The 21,350-nt window shown below is 43.1% G+C and overlaps 2 long non-coding RNA genes across 2 annotated transcripts; one reads left to right on the top strand and one right to left on the bottom strand.

Moving 5' to 3' along the window:
- Window positions 1-7,880: 7,880 nt before the first annotated feature.
- On the bottom strand, window positions 7,881-19,174 carry LOC140697177 (uncharacterized). Its single transcript, XR_012074024.1, has 2 exons — window positions 19,125-19,174; window positions 7,881-8,024 (listed from the first exon to the last, which is right to left on the bottom strand). It is a non-coding gene; the product is annotated as an uncharacterized lncRNA (long non-coding RNA).
- LOC140697178 (uncharacterized) lies at window positions 8,322-19,942 on the top strand. Its single transcript, XR_012074025.1, has 2 exons — window positions 8,322-8,367; window positions 19,761-19,942. It is a non-coding gene; the product is annotated as an uncharacterized lncRNA (long non-coding RNA).
- The last annotated feature ends 1,408 nt before the right edge of the window (window positions 19,943-21,350 follow it).

Raw genomic sequence — 21,350 nt, 5'->3', positions numbered from 1 at the left:
CTTTGATGTTTCTCTCTATTTCCTTTTCTTCTTTCTCTGGGTTCTCCTTCCTACTCCCTTCCCTGAGCCTTTGCTCTTAGGATCAGTCACTAATGTTGACTGAGCACTTACCATGTACCAGGCACCGTTCCAAGGGTTTTACACAGGTGAATTCATTTATCCCTCCCACCCCTGTGTGGTATGTACTATCATCATCCCCACTTTACAGATGGGCAAGTAGAGGCCCAGGGAGGTTGGGTGACATGCCCAGTAAATGGCAGATATCGGAGTTTGGCAGGATCCCAGTGATTGCACTCTCAGCCCCTGTGGTGTCCGGATGATCTCCCTTGTCTGAGAAACTCCTGGGGCTGCTAAAGAAATGGGTTGGGGGGACACATGGGGGACACAGGTGGCATGTTATCTATGCTCTGGAGACCCTGGTCTCCACTTCCCCTTCCCTCTGTGTGCACCCACACTTACCTTCCTGGTTCAGGCCAAGGCGGAGGGCAATGCCAGATGCCCACATGGGCTGGGCACCCCTTTTGGCTGAGTTCCCTGGCCTTGGCTAAGCAGTGCTCGCTCTCTCAGGCCCAGAGAGGGCTCCTGGCCTAGGAATGGCATTGGGAGGTCCAGGAAGCCAGAGACCAGGGCACCATTCCCAGAACCCCCTCAGTTCTCCTGGGGGACCTGACTCAGGAAGCCTGCCTATGCCCACCATGATCCTGGAGACCCACTCAGAATTCCAGGGGGTTCACTGCTTCACTCAAAACCTCCCAGGTATAGTGAGGGTTTGGTGGAAGGTCATGTATAAATATGTTATGGGAACAGCAAAGACAGCAGCCCAGCCAAGCCAGTCACTGGGCACAACCTCCATGACGAGCCACGTGGCCAGACGTATAAGGACCAGGATAAACTCGGGACCGAGAAAGGTCTACTTTGGCTCTGGCTTCAAAGATGGACAGCTTCTCGCTTCCTCCTGGCTTCCGTATCCTTGTGGCTCACGCTCCTCGGCTTACTACCTTGGGTGTGATTTTTGTCTTCAAATCTCTCTATGGATTGTCCTGTTGTCTCCAACTCTCTGCATCAAATTTCTATGAACGAATCCAGTCTGGATGTCTTAATTGCTGGCACCCAGATTGGGCAGAACTCCCCCTCCAGACCATCCCACTGACTGCTGGCCAGGCCACTGATTGGCTGCTTGAGTTTGGTGCTTCTCCTTGGTCCAATCAGCTGTGGCAAGGGAGGAGGGGGGTCCCATGTTACTGATTATTGTTGTTAAGATAATGGATGAACTTCTTCATTATTTAAGCCATTTGGAATTGGGGATTCTTTTACCTGAGCAGCTACCTCACTAACTTGGTCTTGGGTCTCATGCCCTTGGCGGTAAGTCACTTGCTTCTTTGCTTCTATGTGGTCAATTGAGTCAGAATTTCTGTTGCAAGTAACCAAAACCTAGTGGCTGGCACCCCTTTCCATAGGTTTAATGCAAGACTGAATGAGTCAAGCTCAGTTTTGACCTTACAGAACTTACAAGTGACGGGATCCAGAATGTTGCCTCAAGAAACCTGGAGGTCCCACTTAGCAAATCTTAGCAAGTCTCCTTCCAGTGATCAGCCAAAGTAACGTGAGAGGCTTGTGTTCCCATCTGCTGGTCCCAAGATGCCTGTGCTGAGAAGGACCAGAGAAATTAACTTATCCAATTCCCTTCCACCATTTTTAGTTACGGTGGGAGCTCTGAATGCCTGTCCTGGGCCAGGGCCCCCATTTGAGGAGCCAGCTTTCTATCACTCATATGGGCAGGGGGCATACCTGCAGCCAAAACCGTGTTCCCACCAGCCCCTACAGGGCTCACCACTAGTCTCCCATCAAGCCAGCCCTATGAATGTCTTTCCGACTCTTAGAGTCTTGTGATCAAAGAGACTGTGGCTGCATCTCCAATGTATTATTCATGACTCACTATGTAAGCAGGCTGTACCAGCTCAGCACTGAGTACTGGGAAAGACGGGAAGACAGGACGGTCGTAGGAGGCACAAAACGTTTTCCCTTCAGAGCAAGACCAAGCGTTAAAGAGCCCCTAGCCCAACTCCCCACCCCCAGCCTCTGTTTGTACGTCTCTGATGATACGCGATCATCTCTTTGCTGTTTTGTGGGATCTTCCTTGGCATGAATGAAAATAAATTTCTTTGTAACCCCCCCCGTTATGGTTTTCCTTCTGTGGCCACTGCGTGGGCACACATAACTCTCCACACCTAATTCCACCCCATTCTTTGACCGATCCACATAGGTCCCAGCCCCCAGGAGCCTCACCACTTCAGTCAGTTATTTCTGTCCTCTTTCTAACGATGGGGCTGCAAACTACAGCCCCAGGGCCAAATCTGGCCCCTCACCTGTTTTGTAGATTAAGTTTTGTTAGGAACCAGCCACACTTACTCATTTACTGTATTGTCTGTGGATGCTTTTGTCCTACAAAGGCCAAGTTGAATAGTTGAGACAGATACTGTATGGCCCACAAAGCTTAAAACATTTGCTACCTGGCCCTTTACAGAAAGTTTCTTGACCCATGTTCTAAAGCATCAGTGGTCCCCTAAATGGCACAAGACATCCCAAATATGGCCTGACCTTCAGGATGGACACTTCCCTTGGTGTCCCCACCTTGGACCCTGTGTGTGACTGCTTGGGGCAGCCTCAGATGCTGAAAGTGTCTGGGGGTTTCAGCAGCCATGGCCTGCAGTTGGCTCCATGAGAGCCTGTGGTCAACAAAAATGCCCAAGGCACTGTTGCTAAGACCTGTTGCTAAGGCCTGTTGCCAAGACAATTGCCGCGACCCTTGAGTTTTGCAGGACCTTCATTCACCTTGGATCATCTCCATTTGTTGCCTTTGTCCCAACCTCTTGCCTTATAGAGACAATTTTGCACCATGAGTCCCTCATCCACCTATGAACTAGCCCTCCCAGCTTGTGTTTTCCATATACAGACTCTTCCTGACTTATGATGGTTTGATTTAATGATTTTTCAACTTTACAGTGATACAAAAGCAGTACGCGTTCCACATACTTCAGATTTTGTATTTTGACCTTTCCCTGGCTGGGGATGTGTGGTGCAGTCCTCTCTCGTGATGCTGGGCAGTGCCACAGCTCCCAGTCAGCCAGCGATCACCAGGGTCAACAATCAGTTTATGTACAACCATTCTGGCCCTAGACAGCCATTCTGCTTTTCACCTTCAGTACGGTATCAATAAATGACGTGACATATTCAACACTTTATTATAAAACAGTCTTTGTTTTAGATGATTTTGCCTAGCTGTAGACAAGATAAGTGTCTTGAGCACGTTTGGAATAGCTAGGCTAGGCTATGATGTTTGGTAGGGTAGATGTATTAAATGCATTTTCAGCTTACGGTATTTTCAACTTATGATAGGTTTATTGGGGTGTAACCCCATTGTAAGTTGAGGAATATCTGTGTTTTTCCAGCTTCCTTTCTTTGTGTTCATCCACATTTTAAATGAGCCCTGTAGCATGTCACTAGAGACCTCCTCTCCGGGTTGTTACTGAGCTACTTATCAATGTTCCTTAGGCATCATTAATCAACCTGCTGTGACTGATCTCCACCTACCACCTGCAAGGTTCCACTTTACCCACCCAGGAAGGGCCGGGTCTTGCATCAGGGCAGGGCTGCAGTCCAAGTCACCAAGCGGAGGGAGGCTGGATTAATTGAGCAGCTGGTGTGCAACCAATAATCATTCATTCTGCAAGGAGAGGGGGGCCTGTTTCCCCATCCTGAGGCAGGAGAGAACAGGAAGCGGCAGCTGGTAAGTTCACAATTGGAGTCTGCCCACACAGAATCACAAATCCTTCTCTCTGAATTTAAATGTGCCTGGTGCCCCGGGGAAAGAAGCAGTTCCTACACTGGGGAGAGTCAACCAGGCTGAGAGGTCTGCCAACTGGGCCTTCTAATTGGTAGCCTTCCTTGGCACCACCGCCATTATGGCTGGAGACTGTGACCCCACTGACCACAATTCTTAACATTCCACATCCACCAGGCCCTTTCCCTCTAGTAGCTTTCTGGGAATCTATGTTTGTAAAGCCTGGGCTCTTACTCCTAACATACAAGACTGTTCCCTTCAAGCCCACCCCTTTCTCATCTCTTTGAGCCAGGCTCTTTCCTGAGGAAGCGTGGCATCGCAGGTTTTTGGAGTCAATCATTCCTGGTTCTGCCACTTAACCAGCAGGACAGGCAATCTCCCTACAGCTCAGTTTCCTTGTCTGTGAAATAGAACTAATAATGAGTAGTTAGCAGGGATATTGTATGGATTAAGCGAAGTAGAGGTATGTAAAAGATTCTGGTACAGTGCTCCGTAAATATCCATTTTCTCTGTGCCTTTCCCTTCTCACCTAGATTCCTATGGGTCCCTCCTCCTCTCTGCCAAGCCAGCTGCCCCTTATACCTCGAGCTCTACCTCCAACATCTTCAAATGACTACTGGAGGTAGACCTTCTCTGACCAACCCACTCCCCGGTCACCTCTTTGCTGTGGTACCAGCTGATGGAGAAGAGTTACACATCTGTAACCTGAATAAAATATAGGGCTCCATGTGAGTCAGCCTTTGCTTAAAGTTGCACCCAAAGACAGCCTAGCAACCAAAAGTAATTTTAAAAGACATTTCAATCCTTATTCTTGATTCCTGAAAAACAAATTCATAAACCATAGCAGACTTCTCAGAATCCTTTGCAATTCCCAAGTTCTCACACACCCTGAAGCTGCAGCTCTCCCAAGCCCACCCCAGCCCCACCTCCTACAGCTTTTCTTCTATTCTCTCCCCTCCAGTTCTTCATTACATACATTGAAGGATGGGGGAGAACAGAAACCCTCACAGATCTTGTCCTCTTCATATGTGTTTGGGTTTCCAAAGGACCTCTCACTCATCTATTATAAGCTCCAAGAGAAAGACAAACTATTGATTTGGGGAACTGACTTTTAATTTCATGTCATTTCAAGTAGACAAAAAATTTGTAAGAATGGTAAAGGCTTCCCCTTATTCACCAATTGCTTTGCTTTCTGCCCCATTTGCTTCTTCTCTCAATCTCTTGCTGTCTCTCTCTATATATAAAATATAACCATATATTGCAATGTTTATATATCATACATTTTATATATTTTATATATAATAACATTTTTTTCCTGAAATCATTTGCAAGTAAGTCAGAGATGTCATGTCCCTTTATCCCTAGATACTTCAGTGTGAATTTCCTAAGAAAAAGGACATTCTCTATATAATCACGATACAGTTATAAAAATCAGGAAATTAAATGCAGCAGCAATATACTATTATCCACATGTTATCCATATTATTATTCCACAGTCTATATTAGAATTTCATCAGTTGTCTCAATAACATCCTTTACAGTTCTTTTTATTTTCCCACCTAAAATCCAACTTAGGATCTAGAATTGCTTTTAGTTGTTATAGTTCTTTAGGAGGAAATGTTTCATTTTGTGGGTTTTTTTCTGAATCCCGACCCCTATCCAGCAGTGCTTAGCAAAGTGCTGTGAACTTAATAGCAATTCAACAATCAATTTTAGCTGTACTAGGAACTAAAGGTTTAATAGTAATAACTGTAGCTTCTCACGCCCTATGGCAAGCACTGTTGGTTATGTACCCAACAGTCATTCCCCCTGGGTTGATGGATGTGGTGGTGGTTGGTTGGAAAGATGGGTAGGTGGGTGAGTGGATAGATCCCTGGTGGACAGAATGGTGGGTAAATGGATGGGTAAAGAATAGTTGGATGGACTGACAGGTGGATGGGTGGATGATAGATGGGTCATGGATGAAATGAGATACATGGGTGGGTAAATGGAGCAATCAGTGGATTTGTGGATGGATGATCGATGGTTGGAGGGATGACTGGTTAAAATGGGAGGAATTGGTGAGTAGATATTGTTTGTACCCAATATTCACAATGACGTACTAGATGAAGTACTTGATGGGAGTCAGAAGTCTGTGGTTCAGGCTCCAGGTTGCCTCTTATTAGCTGGGACTCTTGGAGAGCTCTTTTTCCACTCAGGACCTCAGCAGCATCCTCTGTAAAATGAGGTCCTGGACTAGCTGACTTTTTTGATCCCTTCCAGTTTGGACCAATTCTTGTCTCAGTGATTTTTAAGTGTTAAGTGATTTTTAAGTGTTAAATGATTTTTGCAAGGTCATGATGGGGCCCAGATTTGGATCTAGGCAATCTGGCTCTAAAGCACATGCTTTTTAACTATTCTGCTTCACTGCCACTATTGGGACATCAGAAGAAAGGCTCGAAGACCAGTCAGGGGCTCCTTGTTCCTCAGTCCCAAGCCCTCAGTCCCCCATCCCACCGAGCACCATCCCAGCCAACCACTCTGAGGCCCCTGCACCAGAAAGCACCTGGGTTTGCTCCCCATTTTTCTGCCTCACCCAGAGCCCAAGGGATGACTTAGGTGGCCTTTTCCACAGGCTCCTCCCTTCTCACTTTCGTCCCAGCTCAGCCTCTCGATTCCCTGCCTGTCCCTGTCCCCAGCACCCTTTGTCACACCCTCAGCCCCACACTCAGCACCTTGCAAGACTTCCTGCTGCCTCCAAGCACTACAGGAGCTGGGGAATGGCGCTGCGGCTCTGAGACTGGGCTCCTTTCCAGCCATGTGTGAGGGGAAGTCTTAGCGCCTACCTACACGGACAGGAAGTGGGCTCTGCTCCCACAGATCCCAGGGATGTACACTTTTCAAGGTGCTTTCAGATGAGTATCGCTTGCCTCCTGGAGCCTAAAGCTGAAGGTGCTGAAGGTGCTGAAGATGACAGCAAACAGGGGAACCAAAAATGAATGAAAAACATTTTTAAACATTTTAGAAAGATGTTGATATGTAATGTTGTAGAAGCCCTGTCAAAATAATAGTCATGAAAAAAAATCAGAACTCAGTGGGATTATGGTACGTTCAGCACTGTTTTAATTTTGTGTGACTTGTGGGATGGTGATCCCCAGAATCTCTTCTGAACATAGTGGTCCTGCCTTTGAGGGGTTTGGAGCAGTGAGACTGGCTGGGGCTGAGCTGGTGAAGGCAGGGAGCACTGAGGCCTGGGTCCATGATTCAGGCATTTCAGGAGTCTGCTGACATGACTGCCACTTGGGACCCCAGAGAAGCCGTGGAGCTGCCTCCCCCAGCCTCAGGTCCCTGCTGCTGAGCTTTCGTAGGCCCATGTTCAGGTCAGAAGTGGTATCCGTTGTCCCAGATACAGCTCTCTGAGCTGGAGGGGTAAGTCAAGGGGGTAACATGTCCAAGACCACACAGCCAGTTCCAGACAGAGCCAAGACTTGAACCTTATGTGGTAGGAAATGAAGGGTCCATGCAATCTACATCATTTGTACCAAAGCAAAAACTAGAGCCTTTACTGAAAGCTGTACTGGGCAGTGATCCAAAGTTGTACCTAGGCCATCAGATCACTTTGAGACTTAACAGTTGGACAAGAAGGTTAATGTGTTATCCCCACACTCTTTTGCAGACATCAGCCAATCTTCTGTCTTTATTGGAACATGGATTTGATGTATCTGCATTATATGCACTCATTCCTCATTCAATCCACTAACCCTTGCTGAGGGCCAGGTGACTTGAGAAGACATGTAAACAAAGACTTCACCATCTAGTTTGTGACTGAGGCAGGACTTGTGCTAAGTCTCCTTGGGAGCATGGAGATAGAGTGACTTACTAATTTTGCCTGAGGAGGCTGGAGAAAGTCTCACCATGGAGCTGGCAGTGTGAGCTGGGTCGTAAGGGATGAGAAGAGGGGAAAGTGAGAGGAAGAAGTCATGTTTACTGAGTGTGGTATTAATCAGGGAATGCTAGTTTCTGTAACAAGCAAACCCTGAAAAGGACAATGGGTCAAACATGATAGAAGTTTACTATTTATTCTAGTAAAGTCCAAAACCGTGTTTCTAATTAGTGAGTGACTCTCCTCCACGTGGTGATTCAGGGACCCAGCCTCCTTCCACATTGCAGCACCACCATCTTCACCTTGTTTGTCTGCATCAAACTGGCAGGAGAGATAAAGCATAGACAATTACCTGTGGAAAGTTTTTTATGGGCCTTACCTGGAAGTGCCACACATCATTCTGATCACATTCCACTGGCTAGCACACAGGCACATGGTCACACCAAACTGCAAGGAAGGGTGGAAATGTTTTTAAGAATATGCTCAGGAAGAGAGAATGGGTTTGGTAAGCAGCTGTAGCAAATATGTATTAATTGTACTATCTCTTTATTGTGTTACTCTAATCAGCAATCCTGTGAAGTAAGGCACTATTATCGTTTCATTTTACAGATGAGAAAGCTAAGGCTTGGAAAGATTCTGTGATCAGCCCAAAGTCACAGAACTGGTAAGTAGCTGAGTTGTGATTTGGTACCAGTTTGGTCTGTGTGAGTTCATGACGTGTTCACTTACCCAATAACATCAAGTTTCATAGATTCCTAGGAAGGAGAAAGAACAGAATGGAAACATGAGGGTGAATGGAGGGTGAGGTGAAGGAAGCAAAGGGGAGGTATATTTTGAAGGTGATAACACCAGCCAGTGTGGAAGAAGAAAGGAAAGAAGATGCAAAGTAAAGTTCCTGAGACTATTGACTGTTCATGCTGTCAGCCATGCTTAGGCCATGGTTACCATGGTTACTGCAGACCCCACCCACCTCCCCTATGAACTCAGATAGAAACATCTTAAGTAAAATACTAGCAAACAAACAAAAATACTAGCAAGCAAAACCCAACTGCACATTTTAAAATAGCACATTGTGACTATTCAGCATGCATTGGTGGTATTGGCCAATGCAATTAAATAAAAGAAGGAAAGTAGAGGTGTAAGATAGAAAGGAAGAGGTAAAAACTGTGTCTGTTTGCAGATGATATAACTATATATATTTGGAAAAGCCAAAAGAATATGGAAAAATTGCTATAAATATTGAGAATTTAGTAAAACAGTAAGATAAAATTAACATGCAGAAACCAATAGTCTTCATAAATAAAAAAACTATATGTTAGAAGAAAATAACAGCAGAGCAGACTCCACTTATAATAGCAAAACTTAAAAAAAACATTTAGACACAAGCCTAACAAGAAATGTGTAACATCTATAGGAAGGAAAAATGTTAAGTTCCTGAAATGCAAATATGTACAGTTGAGGAACTGAATGTATATACCATGTTCTTGGGTAGAAAAATTCAAGGTTGTAAAAATGTCAATTCTCCATAAGTTAACTTATAAATTTCATGAGGTCTCTCACTTCCAAAATACCACCCTTTTCCCCACTGGAGCATCAGAGATTGATTATAAAGTTCATAAGGAAAAAAGCTAGTAAGAGTAGCCAGGGGAAAAAAAGTTAAAAAGAAGAGTAAAAAGGGATTGCAGCCTTATAAGATATTAAACATATTTTAAAGCCTTTATAATTATAACAGTGTAATATTGGTGCATAAATTGATGAAAACCCAAAAATAAACCTAAGTGCATGTGGAAATTTAATATATGATAAAGGTAGCATTTCAAGTCAGTAGGGGCAAAGAAGAACATTTTAAATAAGCCGTGTTGAGACAACTGGATAGCCATACAGAAAAAAAAATCAGATCCAGTATTCACATTGCACACCAGGATAAATTCCATATGAATCTGAAATCTAATTATAAAAACTAAAAAAATATAATACTATAAAGATAGCACAGGTGAATTCCTTTATAACTCGGGGTTGGAAAAACATTTTCCTAACTATGACTAAAAATCCAGAAGCAATAAAGGGGAAAATAGTAAAATTACTATATTAAAAAGTTTTTAAATGTTTTCATATAAAAAAATAAGCACACTAAAAAATGATAAACTGGGAAAATACTTTCTGAACTTACCTCACAAAGAATGAATACTCCTAATAACAACTCAGTAGAAAAATGGATGAAAGATATGAATAGACAGTTCCCAGGAGAAAAAAGTATATAGCCCCTAAACTTATGAAAATAGGAAATGCAAATTAAAACTAAACCAAGATACCATTTCTTATCTATCATATTGGCAAACTCCAAAAACATACGCTATTGGAGGAGCCTTAGGGAAATAAGCACTCTCATACAATGCCGGCAGGAAAGCAAAAAATGTGCAATCCTTATCAAGGATTTGGCAATATCTAGCAAAATTACAGAGGCATTTACCTTTTGACCCGAGAATCCCATTTCTAGGAAACTATCCCAAAAGTACACTGAAATATAAAATGATATAGGCAAAATATCATTCACTGAAGCATTATTTGTTATACCAAAAAAAAGGGAAAAAAATTATCGATAAATAATTGGTTAAATAGCCTATGTGCATCCTTACAATGGATGACTATGCAGCTGACTAAGAGAATGAGTACAATCTCTAAACATCGTTATGGAGCAGTATTTCCCAAGATGTATTGTCAAGGGAGGATGCAGAACAGAGTGCATAGTTTGCTCTTTTTGTATGTCAAACAGGGAGACATATACACACGTGTGTTTTATTTTTATTTTTAAAAAGATAGAATTGAAGGAGTCCCCAAAATTAATAGCAACAAGGGAAGTGAACACAACTGGAGGTAGGCTTATCTGAATATACCTTGTTTTATAGTTTTTGACTTGGCATCAAGTAAATAAAAATGAAAAGAAATCAAAGAATCTCAAAAACATTTTTTAAAAATCACAGGCCAACCTGAAAGATTGTTTTTGCACTATCAAAAGACCTGGCTTTTACTCCAGCTCCGCCATTTGCTCTCTGTACGACCTTTATCCTCTCTAAGATTCAGGGGCCTCTCCCAGTAAATGTCTCTGCTTAAAACGTGTCTTTGGGAGATGCAAATCCAGCTGGGCCCATTAAATCCCATGATCACTCCAGCCACTGATCACCATGCCTATTCCTTTGTAAATGCTGACCCAACAAGTGAGAGATAGGCAGGGACTGTTTACAAGAATTGCAAGCCCTTCAGGGCAATTATTTAATTGAACTCTTAAAAATCAAGCTTAGAATTTCTACCACGTGTACTGCTAAACTCAAATCACCTGTTTTGAACTTAATGCCACACATAAAAGTGTTTTTGAGAACTGGTGGTGTTTCTGAGCATGTATTTTTTCAATCAGTTTATTTTATGTGGCTATTTTTAAATGTTTATTTGGTTACCCAAAGGTTTCATCTAGGTAAAATTGGCTGAATTGTGTAAGAATTCTGGAAAACCATAAAAGAAATGGTAATAAACATTAAAGGAGCAAGAAATAGACTGTAATGAGGGGAGGAGGATTAAAATGTGCACCCTAGGGGATGCGAAAGCTGATTCCTTAGAGTGCAGGAAGACAATATTAGAATTTTCATTCAGATTTTTATGTAAAAATTAGGAAACAATTAAAGCTTTACTAATGTTTAACTTACAAACTAACATCTAGGCGGTCCTGGGTCAGGTGGCCACAGTCAGTTTTTGGGTTTCAGATTTGCCCAGGCAACTGGGTTTGCAAACTATCTTCTTTTTGTTAAATCAGCTCTCACCAGGTAGACAGATGGCTTTAAAAACTCCCAGGAATCTCTGGGCTGAAGACAGAACTAATCACGTAAGCACAGGAGAAAAGCAAGCAAGTGACAAAGGTGACTTTCCTCTCTTCCGAGGACAACCCTTCCTTTCAGCTGCACTGAAATAAAACCAGTGACAACTCTGACAAGCAATTACCCCTTGCCCCCAATTTGAAATTCTCAAGAAGACTATTTGAAAAGGGGGTTTATTTCCATCATTATAAGTGATGGCCCTTGCATGAAGTCTATATTGGGCCTTGAGATATTAATTCCTGATAGCAGTGCTTGAACATAATTTATAGGCACTTAAATATATGTATATTCAAGGGATAAACAGGCTCAGAAAGTTTTGCTGGTGGCGTAGATGATCAAAACGTTTAGAAGCTCCTTTATGTTGATCAAGGGAGGCATATGACAACCGAGAAAGAGAAAAATGATTGGAAATGAGAAGACTGGGAGAGGCAGCTGCTTAGCTGAGGGTTAGGGCCCGGGCTCTGCATCGAGGCTGCCTGGGTTCAAATCCCAGCTGCCCTCTTCCCTGAAAGTTGATGTTAACCTCTCTGCAACTTCAGGTTTCTGCGAAATGTGGATATTGACTGTACCTACTTCATAGGGCTGTTATGAGGATTCAAAGAGTTAATATTACCTAAAGCCAGTTCTCAGCTCATTGTAAATGCTCCCTATGAGTTTGTTATATAAGTTACAAAATCCCATAGGATTTCATCAAGTGGAAATGCTGACTATGAATAAACAATATACCAGATTATAAACCAGCATAGGAAGTATGTGTCATGAGCATGAGCCGCTAGGAACAAGAGGCAAACAAGAATGGCAGATGAATGGCAGGTGCCAGGCGAGGTACAGCTACTGGAATGATGACCTTTGGCTCCCCCCTCCCTATGGGATACACAGGACATCAGCTACACAGGCTCTGGGGGTGACAGAGATGAATAGAATATGGATGCTGCTGGAGTTCCCAACCTGACGGTGGAGGCAATGATGCCAACAACACGATGATCCAGTGAGACAGGGGCTCGGACGGAGGAGGGCCTGGCTGGACTGAGCTTTTCCTGGGTTTGTCTGCTTCCCTCTGGCTCAGGTAACTCTCCTCCTGACCGTGTCTCCCTCTCCTCTCCCCAGCCTGGTGCTCAGGGCATCAGCCCCCATAGCAACATGTTCCCTGAGGGAGAGTGCTGACCTCAGCTACTGAGCTCACCAAATGGGGCAGCTAGCCCGTGAGAGCCCACCTGATGTAAGGTGAAGGCTGTTGGTCCCCAGGGGCAAGTGGTACAGGGAACAATGAATGGCTTCCCAGCACACCTGCCTGGGCTTTCCAACGTGAGGATCTATTATTTATCCAAGTCGTGCGGGCTGGAAGTCAATTTGTTTTAGAGAAGCCCAGAGGCTGGGTGCTCTGTTCCATCCATCAAAATAATAACTAAGCAATTAGTAAATAATAGAATGAATTGATTGTGTAAAAGGCGAGCAGTTAGGTGGCCTGTGGGCCAGGACAATGAGATTCAAAGGCTGAAGTGGGCACGGAGCCTAAAGAGGACTGAAATCCTAAGAGGCTGGGATGGGAGGGGAAGGAGGTTGTGAGAAGAAATGACAGGGGCCCCAGGCTGCACTGCCTGCCTCCGCTCCAGAGCCCTGTGGGTGGCTGTACATTGACCCTCTATTCAGCCAGGCGTGCGCTCCAGCGGGGACCAGGTGTTAGGAGCTGCTCGTGAGCGTGGATCTTGCAGGAGGGGCTGGGGTTCCCTGAGGGGTGACCAGGCACAGCCAGGGATACTCCAACAATAAAGCCTTCCAGGTATATCTTCAGGGCCTACCTTGGGGCTCTGTCAGGGCAGTGGCACCTTTGTATTCCCAGTGCGCAACTCCGAGCCTGGCTCAGAGCAGGCGCGCATCAAATATTGGGTGAAATGAACAAAGCAAAGAGCATACATCGCCTCAGAAACCAGAAAGGTGATATGGGGAAGGGGTCAATCACACAGACCCTGGAGTTAGACTGCCTGGCCTCTGTCATTACCTAGTGTATGAAATTCATCTCTCTGTGCCTCTGTTTCCTCATCTATGAAAAGGAAGAAGGGATTAAATGATTTACTAGACGTCTAGAAGTGCCGGGCAGCTGGTAAGCACTAGCTGCTATGAACGGAACCTGGTGCCACCATACACAGGCCAGCACTTTCATCATCTGCCTGTTTGCCAAGTGTCACCACGTCCCACCCGTGCGTCCTCCATGACAGCTCTCAGGTATGCCCCACCTCCCCAGCCTAGCTACCCTCTCTCACCCTCACACCTCCTTTGTGACCTGCACGCCTCCAGGCCTCTTCCTTCCATCTCAGTGGCACTGAACACCAGGCCAGCAATGGGAGAAATCATCCAAGTCCTTTCTACTCCAACTGTGGCCCATGGACCAGCAGCACTCGCATCACCTGGGAGTTCATGAGAAATGCAGACCCTGCAACAACCTCTCCCGACCTACTGGGTCTGAACTGGCATTTCAACACGATCTCAGGGGATCTGTGTGAACATTAATACTGGAGAAGCACTCAAGAGTGGTCCTCAACCCTGCCACAAATTAGAATCATCAGGGAGCATCAAACCAGAATCTCTGTGTCGGAGGATGAGTACAGTGGTGTGCTCCCCAGGGTACCATTGTTTCCCTTCATCCTCCTGACTCTCAGCAACCGCTCTGTTCTGTGGAGCTGGCTTGCCGTGGAGCTAGTCCTGTCTGTGACGATCCTGGGTACACCATGCTTGCAGGACTCACAGCTGAGCCCAGGAGAGAACCCAGGGGAGCCAGAAAGCCTCCCTTCACAAAGAGGCTGATCAGAGTTAAATCTAGGCAGGGGCAAAACACGCCATGTAACATAGGCTCCCTTCCCCTGGCACAACAATGAGACAGTGTGAGAGCTTGGCTCCTGTTCTGGGTCCAATGGAAATGATCATGGATGAGAAACTGTCCTGACACAAAGTTGCTCCTGATCTAAGGAGGGAGACATTTGAGTAAAGAGCCAACAAAAGGCAGTGTGGGAAGGGGTGGTGTCTCGGTGCAAACTCAGGAAGCACAGAATAGGGAGTGAAGGACTCGCCTTCACCAGGGGGAGCCTGAAAGGGAGGGATGGGATGGGCCTTATCCATTAAATGGTTCTAACAGCAGTACCTCCACATGGCTATGTTGTAAGAACTAAATGCATCAGTGTAAGTGGAACTCTTAGAATTCCGCTTGGTAGATTTTATGTGCTCGAAGAGTGTTGGCTTACGGCATCGATGACCAGCTGAACACCAAGCAATCATGCTCCTCTTTCTTAGTCTAAATGGCACTGGGAAGCATTTGGCTAGCTGGGGACTATATTTCCCTGCCACCTGACCTTGAGATGAGGCCATGAGACTAAGTTCTGGCCAGTAGAATGTGGGGACATAATGTGAACCACATCCCAACCTGGCCCAGAAAACCTCCCTTGGGATGCTGCACTCTCTTCCTCCTCCTGCCAGTGGGATGTCCAAACTCAGAGTGACCTTGGAGATAGAGGGCATCTAAGTGATAAAAGACCACTGCTTTCTCCCCTCCATGATGCCAACTTGAACTCATTCACCTGTCGTTTATCTGGCACCACAGAAGAATCAGCTTTTCCACAGAAGTTAATTATCTAATAAAGAAAGTAAGATATGGAGGTAAGGGATAGCTCACGGTAGAGCACATGCCTAGCCTGCATGAGGTCAATCCCCAGAATTGCCATTAAATAATAAATAAATAAGCCTAGTTACCTCTCCCTCCAATAAAATTTTTAAAAAACAAAATGAAATAAATTATAAAAAGAACGACATGTCAGAAGAACTAATTCTTTTCTCCAGAGTTCCATCTCTGATTTTGATTGCATGATCTTGTGTGAGCCACTTGACCTTTCTGAGCCTTATCAAGAAAATGGGGATAAACTCTTTTACACGGCTTTCAAGAAAATTAGATCAAAGGGTATGTGGAAAAGTTTTTTGTAAATTTATGTAAGGATGACTGATTTTCCATTAAGACACAGAAGTTTAAAATGTGATCATCTGATGTGCCTCATTTGAACAATGGATCTAAGAGAATATTTAAAATTTGGCTGGCCCAGAATCATAATTTTGGACATTGATTATTGTCCTACATGTGACTGGACGATTCCCTCTGGGCTTGTAAAGATTTGGGGGGCTGCCTGCCCCTTCACTGAATAGTCCTATTGCTGTGTATGACTTACTATCGCTCTTATTAAGGATACAGTGAAAGACAGAAACCAAATATATTTTTTTCAACTTTGGGTCCATGAGACAGATCAGTATTCAGCCATGGTTGAGAAGATCCAGCCTCAGGAAGTTTCCAGGGTCACCCAGAAGTTCCTTGCCCTGCTTTGTCCCTGGTTCCCCAGCACTGTTATACTCCTTGCAAATCCAGTTCAAGGTTGACCCTTGAGTCCAACCACCCTCGTGTTCCCAGGGCACCTTTTCATTCCTCCAACAGAGCGCTTTACACATCATAGTCCACATTTTAAAAAAAATCTTCTTCAACCACTTGCAGGTAGGCATTGGATCATCTGCATCTTCAACCTGGACCCTGCACAGTGCTGGGCACCTAGGAGGCACTCAGGAAATTTTGCTAAATAAATGACTCAGAAATCCAATAATTTTGGATAATGATGGAAACTATATCACCTCCCACTGAAAAATCATTTCTCTTTATTTTTGAGTCATACTTAGAGTCTGAACTATTCCCTTCGTTTCAATTACATTAGCTAATTAGTTCAATGCTTCAGCTTTTTCTTGGATGTTTTCCACCAAAGATATAGTTGGTTTCCATAAATAATTTAGGTGCATACTGTGTATCCCACTTAAAAGACAGTGAGAATCTCCTGATACTTCTGAACAGGCTGGAGCTGCTAAGAAAGAGAAAACATCTTCCCCAAGGGGCTTCTTAACAAGACAGGTGCTGAAAAGGAAGGACACCTCCTGTGTGCCAGGTTGTAGCCTCCAAAGATGGCTGCAATAGCATCTTTCATCTCATATGTGTTTCTGCAACGTGACCTTGACTCTCCTCCCAGTGAGAGAGGGCATCTATGGCTGCTCCCCCCGAATCTGGACAGACTTGTGATTTCTTTGACTGATTGGGATGACTTGTTGCACGGCAATGGTAACTGAAACCCCACCTGGCACTGCAGAGCCAAGATTCCTCACTTCCACTGGTCATCTGGTCCCCCATTCACCCCAAAACCCACAAATGCTCCTGACTGCCTCAACTTCAAAAATGCTTCTGAATCTGCCTCTCACAGGCTTCTGTAATTGGATTCATTTAGCCTCTTTGATTTTACTTCCAATCCTACCTTCCAGCCCCATTATAACCTAGACACACAAACAGTAAAGAGAATAATCCTTCTTCAAAGAAGATATACAAATGGCCAATAAGTGCATGAAAAGATGCTCAGCATCACTAATCATTAAGGAAATTCAAATTAAAAAAAATCCAATGAGATAGCACTTCACACCCATTAGGAAGGCTTCTACATACACACAATGGAATATTACTCAGCCATAAAAATGAAATCTTGCCATTTGTAACAATGTGAATGGACCTAGAAGATATTATGCTAAGTGAAATAAGTCAGACAAAGAAAAATACTGTGTGATTTCATTTATATGTGGAAACACATGAACAAACATAAAATAGAAACAGAGTTATAGATACAGAGAACAAACAAGTGGTTGCCAGAGGGGAGGGGGTTGGGGGATGAGAGAAATAAATGAGGGAGAATAAGAAGTACAAACTTCCAGTTACAAAATAAATGAGTCACAGGTAGAAATGTACAGTGTGGGGAACACAGTCAATAATTAGGTAATATCTTTGTATGGTGACAAATATTAACTAGACTCATCATTTTGAGATATATAGAAATATCAAATTATTGTGTTGTGCACCAGGAACTAACGTAGTGTTGTAGGTCAGTCATACCTCAAAGACAAATGAACAAACAAACAAACAAGTCATAGAAAAATAGATCAGATTTGAATTTACCGGGGGGCCATGGGGAGAGATTGAATGAAGGCAGTCAAAAGGTACAAACTTCCAGTTATAAGATAAATAAGTATTAGGGATATAATGTACAACATGATCAATATAATGAACACCACTGTATATTATAAATGAAAGTTGTTAAGAGAGGGAATCCTGAGAGTTCACATCACATGGAAAAATTTTTTTCTATGTCTTTAATTTTGTGTCTATATGAGATGATGGATGTCCACTAATCTTATTATGATAATCACTTCATGATGTATATAAGTGAAATCATTATGCTGTACACCTTAAACTTACACAGTACTGAATGCCTACTATATCTCAATAAATTTGGGGAATAAAAACAGAAAACAAGTGTTGGTGAGGATGTGGAGAAGTTGGAACACTTGTGCACTGTTGGTAGGGAAGTAAAATGGTGTAGCCACTGTGGAAAACAGTGTGACAGTTCCTCAAACAATTAAAAAGAAAATTACTACATGATTCAGCAATTCCATTTCTGGGTATAGACTCCCAAAATTTGAAAACAGCTTTTCAAAGAGATAGTTGTGCACACATTTTCATAAAAGCATTACTCACAATAGCGGAAATGTGGAAGAAACCCAAATATCCACTGATGGATGAATGAATAAACAAAATGTAGCATATACATGTAATGGAATATTTATTCAACCTGACGAAGGAAATTCTGACCTATGCTACAATATGGATGAAACTGGAGGACATCATGCTAAGTGAAATAAGCCTTTCACAAAAAAATGCAAATACTATATGACTCCACTTCTATGAGGCCCTTAGAGTAGTCAACATCATAGAGACAGAAAATAAGAATGGTGGTTGCCAGGGATTGGGGGAGGGGAACACGGAGTTCTTGTTTAATGGGCACAGAGTTTCAGTTTTACAAGATGGAAAGAGTTATGGAGATGGATTGGTGGTGATGGTTATAAAACATTATAAACGTGTTCAGTATGACTGAACTGTACAGTTAAAAATGATTAAGCTGGTAAATTTTAGGTTACATGTATTTTACTGCAATTTAAAAATCAAGAAAAAAAGAGAGAAAGAGAACATTCTCATCAAGCCATGCAGATCTATAATTCTCACTGTTCATAACTTACTGGCACTTCATTCACCCTCTAAATGTCTACTTAAGCTGTGCCAATGGCCTGAAGGGTTTCTCCCTGTCTTTTAGCTGTTTTCAAACATTATTCACTGTGTCAGTTAAGATTAGTCAGGGCTGGTATTCAGCTGGTTTTCAGTTGGTATCCATTGATACAGCTGGACTGATGGTTAAAACATTAAAATACTTTCATACTGGTTTGTAAATATCTGCTGCCTCAGCCCCACCTCCACCCTCCCACACACACACCAATCCCCAATCCCGTCCTCTGCTGCTCTAGCACCATGGCCAGAGTCTGGTCATTCTGACTGGTCAGTGTCTGTTCTATTCTAGCTGTTACATATTTTGAATATCACCCCCAAAATTAGATTCAGCTGCACACAACAGAAAAAGAGGGAATTTTAAACAATATAGAAGCTTACTTCTCACAAAAAAGTAAAGCTCCACAATCATCAGAAACCCAGGCTCCTCTCATGGTCCATCATTCTCAGTACATATTTTCTATTTGCACAATCAACTCACACTCCAAAATAGATGCTGGAACTCCAGCCATTACATCAGCATTCCATACCAGCAGAAGCAAGAAATGAGGACAAAGGGACTCTCCTCCCAGCTGAATCAGATCCTTTTAAGCAGCCTTTCCAGAAATCCTACGTAACACTTGTGCTTTCACTTCTTGGACCAGAACTTAGTCACTTTGCCATATCTAACAGCAAGGAAGGCTGGGAAATGTATCTCAGCTTTGTTATTAAGGAAAAGGGGGAGAAAGAATAGTGGGGAGTGGTTAGTATTTTCTTATTATTCTTTAAGGTTTAGTACAAGATTTCCCTGTGACACCAATCCCCTAGGATATCTTATATCACACATCAGAACCACAGTTTATAGTCACTGTTAAACACTCAGGGTTTTATGTAATAATAATAATAATGATGGTAGTTAGCATTCATTGAGGCTTATCACATGCCAGACACTAAGTGGTTCACCTGCTTTATATTTTATTTAATCCTCACAAAATCCCTATATGCAGGTGTTAACTGTCATTATTCCCCAAATTGCAGGTAAGGAAACTGAGGCCCAAACAGAGGTTCAATACTACTTGCCTAGGACCACAAAGCTATTAAAAGGTGGAGTTGGGATTTGACTCATGAGCTCGTTATGACAAGAAGCTGTGTCACCTAAAGCATCCAGAACAGTGGTCAGCAAAGAGAAGACATTATTAAAAACAAACAAATAAAACGTGGTTTGTTGTTTGAGTAATTAACTCCGCATCGAGATAAAAACAGGAACTAGACAAGGGACTTAATGGAGTGACTTGGGCCTTCTCCAGGTATGGGAAACCACAAGTCCGAGAAATAGGCAGGAGTTGAAAGCTGTGGCTCCAAAAGTTGGGAGATTTGCAGAGATCACAGAATGAAGAAGGGCTGAAATCTAGGGCCTGATGCTGCTCCCACTTTGGGGTCTTCTGGCCAACATTCCACAAGGACAATTTATGCTCCAGGAATGACCCAGTCTGCCTCCTTCAGCAGGCAAGAAGAACTTCCATTTGATGCCCCATCTGCTGCTTGCTTGGATTCCTTCATTTTTTTATTTTCACTAATTGAGCAATTAAAATGTCACTAAAGCCATCTTCTGTGGCTCAAACATAGCTAGTCAAGCTGCTAAGCATTTGCTGTCAGTGACCAATAAATTACAATATTTTTACTATTATTATTATTTCAACAGAAATAATTCATGCACATTATAGGTGCCTCTGAGAGTTGTTTTCAGCTTTTTTCATAACAGTCCTACAGATTTTAGTACTAGCCTGAGATACCTCTTTCCTAGCGCAGAGCCTCTCAGAAAAGCAGGCTTGGATCACTCCTTTTGCTCTAAAAAATATTTATTATGAAAAATTTCAAGCATATACCAAAAGATTTGTTGCACCATGTGAAATTGTCATTTTGAAGGTCCAAAATGATTACATATAAGCAATTTCATATGATTTAAATTAATAGTGTAGTATAATGACCCCCAGTTACCCATCACCACCCAGTTACAACAATCATCAGCTAAGGCCAGTCTTGTTTCATCTAGACCTCTACACCCTCCGTTCCACCATGGATTATTTTAAAGCACATACCAGACCTCTTATGATTTTACCACAAATATTTCAGTATGTATTCCTGAACAGTTAGGACTCTTTTAAGCTTACTTCCAGTATCTTTCAACACCCTCAAAAATTAAAAATTATCCATTGATCTCAGTAGATATCCAGTCAGGGTTCAAATTTCCCCAGTTGTCTCATGAATGTCTTAGCTTTTGTTGTCATTGTTGTTTTTTAGTTTATTAGTAAGAATCAGGATCCAAATAAAGTCTATATGTTGTAATTGGTTATTTCTCTTGAGCTCCTGTTACAAGTTCCCTGTCTGTTTTGCTTGGGATTGTTTTTTTTTCTTTTGTTCCTCTTCCTTGCAATCTCTTGTTGATTAAACCTGTAGTGTTCTTCTATCAGATGGAAGATAATTTCTAGCTGTCTATCGTTTTATGACGTTATCTGTCATGGACGATCACTACCTAGATTCATTATATTCTAAATGGTTGTAAATTGGCCTTGGTGACAGGCAGGTGGCAATATTCAGCTAAAGGACTCCCTTGTTCCCCCTTCCTCC

This window comes from Vicugna pacos, chromosome 6 (assembly GCF_048564905.1).
Source record: "Vicugna pacos chromosome 6, VicPac4, whole genome shotgun sequence".
Taxonomy (NCBI): Eukaryota; Metazoa; Chordata; class Mammalia; order Artiodactyla; family Camelidae; genus Vicugna; species Vicugna pacos.
Note: the sequence above shows the minus strand (reverse complement) of the source record. Positions and strands in the feature narration are given on the sequence as shown.